Raw genomic sequence first — 13,458 nt, forward strand, 5'->3', positions numbered from 1 at the left:
AACTGGTCGTTCAAAACAGGGACTGCCCCAGTGCTCTGGGGGACGGGCCTTTGGCTCCTCACAACAACTACTGAGCATTTTTTTTATGGATAAACCTTACATATACTAGCGCAAGCTCACAAACACCCACAGGTGCTTGGATCCAGGTGCTTACAAATACTTATATATAGACAAACCCTATAATTAGCTTTTGCAATCACTAAATACGTCTTGTAAAGAATACTGCATATTTTTCAGTGATGTTATCAAAGGTGTTGGTTGTTTGTACATGTGATACTTTTTTGGTTGGTTTTGCTGTTCTTTTCTCTTTCTGCAGGTGTAGAAGCAGACCGAGGATGTTATCTTGTACCCTTTTCCCCCTGTGCTCTATTTTTGTCACCATTTCTCCCTTTTAATGTTTTGCCTAATCTTTTTCCTTTCTGCTTCTGTGGCTATTGAACTTGAAATAATCCTAAAATAATATCCAATAGAGTTTTTGCATACAAATCAAGCGGAGCACTAAAGCGAAAGCAGCAATGCTCCACTTGTGAAAGTAAATCTGTTGGGCATTAAGAAAGCAATTTTTAATGATACACTGCCAGACATGACACAAAAAAAACAAACAAAGAACAATAATTGGTTTTGTGCTGGAGTAATGAGCTGCAACTGAATTATTTGCTATTGGAGCCAAGTTAGAAATAATATTAAAATTCCTAGAGTTGTTATACTATAGGAATTATAAGTTAGAAACTTATTGTATGCAAAAAATTAAAGTGGCAATTCAATGCTGTGTTGGCTGTAAAAGGAAGGATACCCTCGTTGTTGCTTTAATATCTTTTACTGGTCTACAACTAAAAAAAACAGCTGCAAGAAACACACTGATTCATTAATAAAGTGTGCAACACTAACCATGCTTTAGCATTCCTCTGCAATGCACCAAGAATTGGACCTGATAGTTAAGCCGAAACACAAGCAGCAGTTTGTTTTATTACAATAACAGGTGTAGAGAGGCTGGAAACTGGCATGTACTCAGGAACCACTGGAAGGGAAGAGAACAGGTTACTGGCTGCAGGACACAGTGGGTTGTTGTGCACACTGAATTAAAGCCATTAACCTTTTTTGAATCCAGGAGGTCGCACTAAAGCCAAGTAGTGGGTGCAAGCGACCTTCTGGATTGACATTGGAAGGAGAAGCGAAGAGTAAGGGACAGTTAGAGAGCAGTGTAGCAGAGAGTGGCTAATCCAGACAACAGTCCAAGGTTGTACACAGAAGAGCAGGAGCAGGCAGAGGGACCATAGGGTGAGGCAGAGGGTTAGTCCAGGAATGGTCCGAGGTCTTGTTCCACATAAATCACACACACAGGCAGAAGTAGCAGAAGTAGCAGAGGGATAAGGCAGAGAGGCTTGGTCAGAATACTTGCCAGAGTTTAATGTCCAGGATCAGAAGGCCAACGGGAGAGTTTCACAGGGCCAAGGCAAATACAGGAAGGCAGTTAAATCTACTCACATGGATGGCTTTTGAGAATCTGGCAGTTACTCACTGGGAGAGCAAGGAATATATATTTTATTTTTCAGACTATAAGGCTCACTTAAAATCCTTAAATGTTCTCAAAAATTGATGGTGCGTCTTATAATCTGGTGTGCTGTTTATATGATTAAAATTGTGCTTAATGGATATTCGGAGCATTACGTCACTACCTGATCGAACCCCTGAGCTGTCTACAAGACTGCCTGACGATAATGTCAAAACTAGAAGTGCATTCATGTAAAGGCCCCCACATACTCGGGCATAGTTCACTCCGCGGAGGACCGCACAAACTCTGCACAAACAATTATGCGTCACACTATTAACTTCCCGGAGGCAAGAAGTCTTTACATCAAACTGTTTTATATGTGACACCAAGCTTGATACACTAAGCTGCTACAAGCAGGCGGACTCAGTTGCAAGGACTCGTGGCATCACAGTCCCTCTCTGTTCTCACTGACAGGTGTGCCTTTGGAGCCTGCTGGAAAATAAACGGCTCTAGGTGCTCAGCTAGCTAATCACACATTTTACCATCCGTTCCGCTGCTTCGTCCCACCGGCAGAAAGTGTGGGAATTGTAGGAATTTGCCACAAGAAATGTAGGCAACAGTACGCTCAACTACGAAGGGTTAACATGTCCATGGAGAGTCGGCATGGAGTCCAGCAAGCTCACATTATGCGCACAGTACACTTGAATATGTGGGAGCCATTAGGCAGCCCGTGCCCGGAGTACACACTATCGATAATAAACTTTGTGTAGGTTAATTCAATATAAAAATTACTTTTAGTTTGGCCTTATGTTAGAAACAGGGCAGTGTAATCCAACTACTCTGTCCTCCTGACAGAGACTGATAGCTCTCAGATAGATGTGTACGTGAAGGGGCAGAGTGATATTACACACTTGGGAAGAATATTTCGTGCACCTTATAATGTGGTTTTTCAATGTTATCTAAATAACCTCTGATCTATGTTGAGATTAAATACAGGCCAATCTTTTCAATTTCTGCTTTGTCAAGAAAATTGAAGAGCTTGCATAATTTTACACTTCACATGAAAGGTTTGCACAGTTTTGTGTTTGGTATTTGTGCTTAGATTGAAAATACGACAAATATTGAAAATTTCAAGAATTTCAAATTTAGCATGTCAATATAAACCCCAAAATATAGTTCATGTGTATTTTAGAAAATTATATAACAAACATTTAAAAAACTAAATATAAGATCTGACAAAAACAGGACAGTCTCAGACCTCAGCTATTTCCCTGTAACACCACATTTACCCCTGAACTTAGCTTGTACATGGAGTCCATAGAGAGCCTTGATGTAATTGACAGACAAATACCTATGCTTGCATAAAAGTCTAGGAGATTCAGTCTGTGCATTCACCTGTCCACATATGCGTGTTGACCCTGCTCATCAGTTAACATGCCCCTAGTTTTTTTTTCTTATAGCCAGAGGTCCACAAGCCCCACAGCTTCCAAACACCTGTACAATAAATCATCAACACACCCCTGGAGGTGTCACTTAACCTGAAAGCACAAAGAACTGCCTGCGGTGGAAGTCTGAACGAAGAGAGGCAGGAGTAGACTCATCCCCTGCACAAATAGGTCGCTCGATGGCACAGGGGAGTCATCATCACAGGTGCTTTTCAAATTATAAAGGCACTATAGTAACATGTTATTTAAAAAGAGACTAATGAGAAATGTTTTTGTGCAGGGTTTCAATCTGTTGAGAGAGACAGTTCTGAAAACTTTCAAGGACACATTTCTCAATACAGCAGAAATCTTAGAATTGGGATTTATAAATCAGTTTTTGTTTTATCAGTCACTTTGATTTTCAGTGTATTCTTTTGCTTCATTGTATTGTAATGTTTTGTTTTTTGATAATTAGAGATGTTCTATTAAGTCATTGTGTTGGCTGTGTCCTTCATGTTTAGATATAGTTTTTGTTTTAAAGATAATTTCAGACATATTTAATTATTGTTTCGATCAGGGGTTCCCAAAGTGGGGGTCATGCCACCTCCGGAGGTCGCGAGATTATTTGTTGTTGATTTGCTAAACAGATTTTGTATTTCCTTATTTTTGAAACCAATAAGTAAAAATTCACAAGATGCTCAACATTACTTATTTTAACACAGGGAGAAGGTTGCACTTTTTTGTAAAAGTTCTGATGAGCCTCAACTCCCAGGTTTAGGGGCTGGAGCCCCACTGGGGTATCAGTACCTGGACCCGGGAGTATAGGATGTATTTGGTGAGTGCAACTGTGTGTACCGCGTCTTCTGTCATGTGTGGTGATGAGAATTTGCGTGAGTGGGCATTAGGGTTGGAACGTGTGATTGTGACTGGGTGCCTGATTATGTGTTTGTCTCTTTGTCAGGTTGGGTTTTGGGAGGCCCCCTTTCTAGGACATCTCAGCTTTACACTAAGAGTGTAGCCTGTCCCCCCCATCAGGCACCCTGCTGGTGGTTGGCGCCTTGACCCGCTGGTACGGTGTCCAGAGCTGGATGCTTGAGTGTTTACTGGCTCGCTCCTGGTGGCTACTTTGCAAGGCCTGAGCTCTTTGTGTGCCCTAGCGCCTTGGGTCTCTGGGCCCATGGCTGGATGTGCTCTGGCGCAGCTGGCTAGCGGCTCATCACTGCAACCCCCAGGAGCTTCTGCACTGTGGGTTTCCTGAGACTCTTCTCAGAGTCCGCCCATTTTTGCCCACCCAACTTGGCTCCTCCCTACTCCTACTCGGACGATCTTTGCCCGTTTTAGTGATTCCACCAGCTTAGAAAGACCTGGAACAGGCCTCCCTGGGCATCAGTTTAACACCCATTTCTCATCGTATATTTTGGGGGCGAGGAAACGTAGCTATAAAAGATTTTAACCACAGTGAAATTATTTTTATTCTCGGGCTTACTCTCCCAGCTGTCTCAGAGGCGCAAGCTGTCAGATCTTGCCCAGCTCGAGCTTCCCTGGAGCGAAGCAAACCGCTGACATTTCAGACACATATAGTTGTATTTTACAGCTTTATATTGGATATTTTACTTTAGCCATGGCGAGAGTGAGTAGAACATGTTGATAAAACCTTTAATCATAATAAAATTATATTGGCTTGATTAGGTGCAGACTTCCTCGTAGCGGCTAGCAGAGAGCATTGACCAAGACTGAGCTTCTGTAAAGCAAACCCCTGCCTTGCCCGGGGGATTTCAGACAGCTAACATTTAAGGCTTTATATAAGATACGACATGAGGGAGAAGTGTAATGATCAGAGGCATGGGACCCAGAATTCAGCCGGACCAGCAGAGGTTTGTTCAAAGGAAAGGCTCTTTAATAACAAAATCAAAATCCAAAAGAGACCATCAAACCAAAAGATGCTATAAAAATAGACAGACGAGCAGGGCAGATAAGACAGGAACAGGCAGGACTGAATGGCTCAGGTTTCTGGAGAAACAGGGGGTCAAAAATCCAAAAGCAAACCAACATAGAGAAATTTGCAGGAGGAGACTCACCTACACTCAACAAGACGACCTGGCACTGATGTCTGGTCTCAGCAGTTTATATGGAGGTGGAATCAGGTGAAACCGGTGAGAGGTGATTGCAACAGGGGTGGAGTTAGGCAGGTGTGCAGAGTAAGTAATTAGACCAGACATCAGTGCTGAGGCTCAAAACAAGAACAGATCAGAGAAATCTAAAAAGCTGACAAGACAAGTGGACAGAAACAAACTACACACGATCTAATAAAGAACAAAACAACCCTGAAGTACAAACCTAAAACAGAAATTAAAGCTAAGACTAAAACTGATGACAAAACAGGATAAACTAACAGTAAACAAGAACCTAGACAAGACAAAACTCAAAGCAACCAGAGAACCTAAGGAAGGAGGGCAAAATACCTTAAACACAAACCAGAACAGAACCCAGAATATTACAAGAAGAACATATTAATAGTTTAAAAGATTTTTAACTGCAGTGATATTATTTTTATCGTTTTGATTGTGTGCTTACTACCAGGCAGCGGGCTGCTCTGTCAGTGGAGGGAGGGCGAGGCTTGTCTGTGTTTGAGCTCCTTTCAGCGGCCACTTCTGCAAAAGCACCTTGCCGCTACACCTGGGTGCTTTATACAGAAAGACGAGTGGGCAGCAGGGAAAGGCAGACAGGTGCTGTCTTGTACCACATGAGGTGGCTGGATGGAAACTTCAGAGACAAAACTTTACAGCTTTCAGTGTGAAATGAGAGAAAGCCTTGCTATATCCACATATCCTGATACAGCATGTTTGTGTATAGAAAGCAGAAGTGTCCTTTTTCTTTTTTTCCTTATCCTTCTAGCGTGGCTCATGGTTTCAAGATAATAAAATTATATTTCGTCTTCTCTTCCACCTTTCAGTTTCTGTGTCTGTTGAATTTGAAATAATCAAAAAATATTGTCCAACAACTTTTTTTGCCTACATATCAAGCGGAGCATTATAGTGAAAGCAGTAATGATCCACTTGTGAAAATAAATCTCTTGGACTCTCTTTGGCATTAAGACAGCAGTTCTGCCCAGACGGGACGTGTAAAAAAGAGTTCTTATGAAAATACTACTGTATTCTTGTAATTTTATGACTTTATAGCCTTTATAATCTGTCTGGGGGTAATCTGTCTCTGGCACTGTCATTTTGGGGTCACAAGCGAAAACATATATAGCGACAGCACACACTGAGCCAGCACAACCTGGCTCCGTCAGTCTGCCATGACTGACTAGGTTTGACAGATAATACACAAAAAGGTTTGGATTTCTTCCACCAAAATAAGGGATTTGCTGTTTCTTTTCTTCTCTTTGGGTTTTTATGGAGACTTAGATAATCTTTGGCATTTATAAAGCTTGCATACGTAACTTTCTACACAAAGGCATTGATCTTTAGGTCTCTGTACCCACTCAGAATGACGATCCGGATGCGCAGTCTCCTCCTACACAGGAATTTCAACACGGAACAAGGCTTCCTGAGGATGTCATGCGACAATTAAGACAGCAATAAGGTTAACTTATTAACAATTATTTTTATGTGGACAACATACGTGTTTTTATCTCTGATTTACACATTTAATAAATCCCTTTATGAATTTTTTTTTACACAGTTTCTTTGCTTCTTTCTCCATGGTTGCCATTGTTTGCCATGGAATAACAATGATCAGCTGACTCATTTAAATACACATTGCCATTCAATGCTATTTAACCATTTACGGTTGGATGTGGGCTTGTAGAGGGCAGAACATGAGGCAGAACCTTGTACGCAAACGTCCTGACACAGTTATGGTTTATAAAGCAAAATCACTTTGCTGGTGTACACGTCCATAGTTTTATAAACAGAGACTTCTTTTTGGCATGCGCAAACCTGTAGTATAGATTCTATGTACTGTTCTATGAATAAGACACCTGAGCATTAATTGAAGTACTACTACCACCTATTGGCTGATACGGTTGGTGCTAACCAAGAAGTCTCACGGATTTCTTAGGCCGGTGTAAGAGATGCTCTCTTACACAGGTGATGCTCCTTTCTAAAGTACTGTACCAGTCTCTTACACTGAAAAGAAAACCATCTTCCTTCATCCATATTCAAAACATAGTCAAAACATAACATATTTTTCATTGATGTTAAATGACAAATACTATGGAAGCTTTTTACTGCCAGACGTGATAAATTTAAGAGCAGTATCTCGTTAAAATTAGAAAGCTATCTCGTTAAAACAAAATGAGGAATCCTGATGGCTTAGATGAACCCTTTGTTCTACCTGCCTCGCTGGCTGTCTCCCTAAACTCAGCTCGAACTTCCTCTCCCAGCTTCTGCAAACGTCTGTTGTGGGATCTTGCTGCCAGTGCACTTCTGGAAGACAACATGGACATTTACTCCTGCAAGATCCAGTATGTGATAAACCCGGCAGTGGGCCATCTCTGCATACCACCACTCCTTCTCTTGCCATCTGATCAGCGATGTCTACACCGTATTTGGAGTTGTCATAAAAGGCTGCTGCACAGACACGTTTTTGCAGGACTTTCATTGAGAAGTTGTAAGCTTGGCACTGCCGCATTTCAGCACGCTTGTGACGAACAGCTCTGCTTGCTGTTTGACAGGGGGCGGTCACTTGCCCACTGTTTTGGGGGATAATTTAATTTTTAATCTATCGTCTCCCTGGGACTTTGTCTACAAAGTCCCACCCTTTCCAGTTTCCACCACCAAGGAGGATGCCAGGGTTGTTCTCCTCTTGACATCAGGTTTGGCAGGTGGTTCACTAAGTCCTGATTGATAATAGCATTTAAATCAATAAATGTTGTCATATGATAATTATTTCATTATTTAACAACCTGCTTATATAGCCTACAGACCGCCTACAGTTAGACCAGAGAAAAGCTCATCTGACTTTTCCTTTGTGATAACAGCGGGTGGCTGTCAGAAGACATCAGGCGTCTCCTTTTCCTCGGGACGTCCTACTTCCGCTGCAATCAGGCTCATTTTCCGGGCCGACTGAACACACATCCACCATTCAGTGACTTACTTTGTCACTTCTCTGTTTTGAGATATCTATCCTCTTGTGTAAAAAGGCACAATGTGCCTTGATCTCTGTTTCCAACCTTTATTCAAATGTCCATGAAATGCAATGTCATGCCATAAAACTGTAACTTGTTATAATGAGAAACTTTCTCATTCCTACGAGATAACTATCTCGTGACAACGTGATACTGCTCCTAAACTTATTTATCACTTCTGGCTCTCAAATGCTTCCGTAAAATACATCTAAGAGTTAAAGAGAAATGACAAAATCACTGTTGTGAACTCTTGACGATTATTACATCTTTGGATATTAATAGATAAATCTTCTGTGTTCTTTCTAGATAGAGCATGACTCCCCTTCACTAGATACAGGAAGTAAAATGAAAAAAAAAAATGGAATTCTTGATTAACAAACTACACTTTTATTCTTTGATTTAGTTATTTATATAGTGCCACCTTCAATAAAGATTTATCTTTAACGGTAGTGTAAAAAATGTTTAAGATTTCAGAAGTGAGTGTTTGGGTGCTGTTGTCTGAGGGAACAAGACAAGCATGTTTCTAGCTTTATAACTTTCACATGTTGGAAAGTCAAACAAAGATATGGAACTGGTTCAAACTTTGATCAGAGGTCCACAGCTGTAAAGTGAACCAGCTCCAGTTTCCACATGAAAAAATAAATATCACATGTGAAATGCACAGTGGTTTCTCAGAGATGATAATCCAATCAGCGTGCTGTCAAACTGTCAGTGACACCTAAAAAATGAAGAGCAGCTGACATGTGTTTGATAACTGGAGAGGTAAATACGTTTCATGCCGCTCATGTTTTAGTTTGTATCGTCTCATTCCTGTCTGTTCAAGCGGTTCTGAGATGTGGCAGAGAGCAAGTTTCCAAGAACAAGACATGTTCCAGAAAGTCCCCATGTGTGCAGCCAAGAGTTAATGGAAACCCTTTGACTCAACGGGAGATTCGGTGGAGGAGGTGAAACAGCTCTTCTCTTCATCATCCTGTCCTAAGATGGATTTCATCCAATTGTAAATCCACTAAAATTAGAAAAACACCATAAAAATGGGTTAAGGTAATCAAACAGGAGGGTTTATAAACTGATGCTTATATAATTTAATGAGAAACCCCAAATCAAAAATAAAAGCCTGGTTTGTAACTAGACGAATTGCATAAAAAATTTGTGGAAAAGGTAGCAAATGGACATTTCTATCAGCTAAAATATTAACAGAAGATCTTCATTGTTTAAAATGTTCTTTAAAGGTGCATAGCCACGTTATTTTACGTTCTTAGTTATTTATACGTTAGTAGCTCAATATGGTTGCATACAGAAATTTTGTGAAAGATTATCATGTCCTGCTGACGTTTTAGTTGTAATTTTGGTGTTTTATGCTTTGTTTTTGTTCAATTTGTTACTAGATAAAGCCTGTCGTGTTTATTTACAATATTAACGAAAGTACGTACTGTGCATGCGCAGCAGGGGTTGAAACAAGGATGTAAATAAGCAAAACATTGAAGAATGGTCCATTACCCAGTGGAAAAAAGCTCAAAAATAAAATAAAAGATGCCAAGAGGGAAAAGACTGGAATGTCGCTGGGAATGCAGTATGAACGTTGGCGTTCCCTGAAACGGACGCTAAACCCGCCGAAGCTCAGATGTGACCACAGAGTTGATTGATGTGAGTAAATATTCTGAAATTAGGCTCTTAAAGTTGCGAGGCATTGTAGAAGGTCAAGCTCAGTCCGGCATTATTTACAATCGATTTATAAATTAAATTATGATAGCACTGCCGCTAGATGTCACCACGTCTGTTTATATTTGTTAATCTTGCCCGAGAGGGGATTATTTTTCAGCTCAAAAAGGACCATCAAAACACTATGAAGATGGAGGCTTGGTGTGATATATATAACCTTACTTTATCATGATCAAACGGTTTTTGGTATTTTTTTAAATAAGCATATTAAGTGGCTACATACCTTTCATGCATATGAGAGATAAATGTGAATTGGAAAATATTGAAACCCGTCATAAAAATGTTCAGGACTTCAGGGATTACTCCAAAATCGCTATATCTATCTATCTATCTATCTATCTATCTATCTATCTATCTATCTATCTATCTATCTATCTATCTATCTATCTATCTATCTATCTATCTATCTATCTATCTATCTATCTATCTATCTATCTATCTATCTATCTATCTATCTATCTATCTATCTATCTATCTATCTATCTATCTATTTTTTTAATTATTATTATTATTATTTTATTTTTTTAAACAACAAACAAAAACCACATCCATGGATTTATTGATTCAACATATGCAACAGTATTTCAATACTTCCATTACTTTCTGTGAGTTTTGGGACTGAAAGATTGTGGATCACTCTGTTGTTGCTAGACAACAAAATTTGCAACAATGCCTGGAGAATTTGTCATTGCCTTCCACAAATTAATAATGCTGATCTTAGAATAAAGTTATGATTCTTTCCACTGGAAAATAAAAGGGACTAAACACATTTACTCTGTATTTTTCAGTTTTTCTTACTCTCGGGACATATTGTTTGTTATACCATTAATATTGCCATATGTTACAAAGCATTTTAAAGGTAGAGTGGATGATTTCTGGAAAAGAAACGCCTAAGTCCCTTTTTGACTGCACATGTGTGCAAGACCATCCTACCTGGGGGATTGAGTAAAAACAAATCTCCCAAATACACGCTGGTGTTATTTCTTTCTTCTGAGACCTTCCTCTTCTTCTCATAAACTTGTAAGACACTCTCATAAGGGTTACACAGAGACCTATAAGGCCTTTGGGCTTTCAGTGACCTCTAACAATCTGAATATTACCTGACTGGCCTTGCCTAAGCTCAGTGTTCATGTTTTGACAATAAGGACGTGATCAAGCTTCCAAGACCAAAATAACTGCTGACAAAAAAAAAAACAGGGCCCAACTCACATTTGCCAAAAATATGATCTTCAAAGCTTTTGGAAAAAGTTTTACAACACAAAATTTAAACTTTTATGGAAGGTGTGGTTCTTGTAACATCTTCAAAAAGTGACAGACATATAATCCAAAACACACCAGCAATCCAGCCTCTGAACGTCTTAACAAAAAAAAAGGCGTGGCGGGGGTTTACAGTTATGATTGGTTCATGGCCGTTTCTGCCACCAACCATTTAAGTGTAGGTGGCGTTTCCTCCTTCATGTAGGGGCAGGTTGGTTGGATAGCTTTTGAATTGATTCACCATACCTTTGTCTAATATTAGAATTTGCTGATCTGCAACAAAAAAGCAAAATAAAGAAGGCTTTTTACAGCAGCGTAAGTCTGTTTGCCTATGTGTGTTTGCGTTTTTTTGGCAGGTGTAAGAAAAGGCAAACAATAACTAATAAAAGACCACATGCTGCTTTTGATCTTTTATTTTATTGAAGAATCCTATACATCATTTAATATGCTTTTATTAATAGTGAAATAGAGCATGTTTGCATGTCTGTAAGACACTACCATAGTGATTTGTGTTATGTAAATATTTCCACTATGTCACAAGATGTGGTGGAGTAAACCCTGTCTTTTTGTTGCAGTTCAGATTTACTAGAGAGTCTGGGAAACTTTCTTTCAACCAATTCATCATTCAGTGACTTTAAATCCTACCAAGCATGGCTGTACTTTGTGTTTTGTCAGTGTGGATTGTATATGAATGATGGTAAGTCTATGCAGACGATAAGATAGCTGTAGTGCTATGTCAGCACTGGCTTTAGTGTGGTTGTTCTGTGTTTTGTCAGCTCAGCTGTCTCATGCTTTTTATGCAAGCTAGATCTTTTTTTTTTCTTCCTACAAAGGTTTTATGCATCATCTAAAGTCCCTCTGAAAGGCTTAATCAGTCAGGCTTTTTACTGAAAATGTGAGTCAGAGATCTGCTAATTCATATGTGAGATTAATCAATAGAGTGAAGGAGCAAAAACCCTTTTGAATGTTGAAGATTTACTATAAAAAGTAAATCTTTCAATATGAACTCCCTGAGGTCTATTGCCGTTGCTAGGATTTCATAACTTTCATCTTAAACAGCAGTTACAGTGTTAATTTGGCTTCTGCCATTTTCCAGATGTTCCACAGTCACCATTCATTTACCCGCTTCACAAACAGATGCCTGTGGAGCTGACTAATAATGGGAGGTTGTGCAGGCTCAACATCTCTTTCAAAATATGACAGCTCATCTTTTTTCTTTAGCCTCCTTTCCAAAATTATGTTGAACTTTTAATAAACAGCAATCAAAGATATTAAAGTGCGTTTTTAGCTGCTTTCACTACCATGACATTAACTCATGGAATGGATTACATCAAATAGACATCTGCAGTATGATGCTGATTCTGATTTATTACACACAAAGCCACAGGCCATGGCCTGTTATATGCTGTTTAAGCATTGCTCGTGTGGCTCTCTAATACATTAATAATATGCAGGGCTTTTGGTAGATGTTCATTTACCTTGAACTTTTTTTCACATGACAAACTCCAACTTTAATATATTTTATTGGAATCTAATAGACTGGAACAGTTTTGTCCATCATTGGGATATTGAAGGAAAATGAAACATGCGGCAGAAAAGAGAACCCAAAATTCAGCCAGACACGGTATGCAGGCAGTTACAGGTGACTCTGGGCAGGGCTGGTGGCGTGGTTGCAGACAGATCACAAGGGCTAGGCAAGATTTGTGGTCTTCAAAACACAGTCCAGGTCATGTCCAGAATGACTGAAACCAAATGTGGCATCAGACCAGTGTGGGGGAAACCTGAGCGCCTGGAGGAAACCTATGCAGACACGGGGAGAACATGCAAACTCCACACAGAGTGGCCCCTGCCGAGCCCGGGACCTTCTTGCTGTGAGGCAAGAGTGGTAAACACTGTGCCGCCATGTCGCCAAAGCTGTACAAAGCTATACTTTCCACATGCAAACACCACTTTTAATTTATTTGGTTCAGAGTTGCAGCCACTACATGTAACATTGATTTTTAAATGTCCTCTTGTGTCTTGTAAAATACATATATTTTATCACAGCTTACTGTTGTTGATGCGGGGAGCTGCCATGTTGGATCCGACAATTGGCCTTACAAAAATGATCTGACCTTCTGTGGGGAAAGTCTGACTATAGCGGGCGTTACAGTTGATTTTTCCAATCAGAAATCCGGGATTTCCGAGTTCCGACTGCAAATGGAATGCGACAAAAGCCAAGCCAGAACAGGACCAGCATAGTTTTCAAAATCGTACACACAGTACTTTCAAACTAACCCATTTGATTGTAGCTGTAAGCTTTAGGATTGCTGTCCTACTTGAAGATGAACCTCTGCTCTGTGTTAAGTTCTTTGCCACATCCAAACGGTCTTTAAGGATTTCCCTGTATCCAGATTAATTCTTCTTCACATAAACTCTAACCAGCTTACTTGTCC

Source organism: Fundulus heteroclitus, chromosome 11, assembly GCF_011125445.2.
Source record: "Fundulus heteroclitus isolate FHET01 chromosome 11, MU-UCD_Fhet_4.1, whole genome shotgun sequence".
Taxonomy (NCBI): Eukaryota; Metazoa; Chordata; class Actinopteri; order Cyprinodontiformes; family Fundulidae; genus Fundulus; species Fundulus heteroclitus.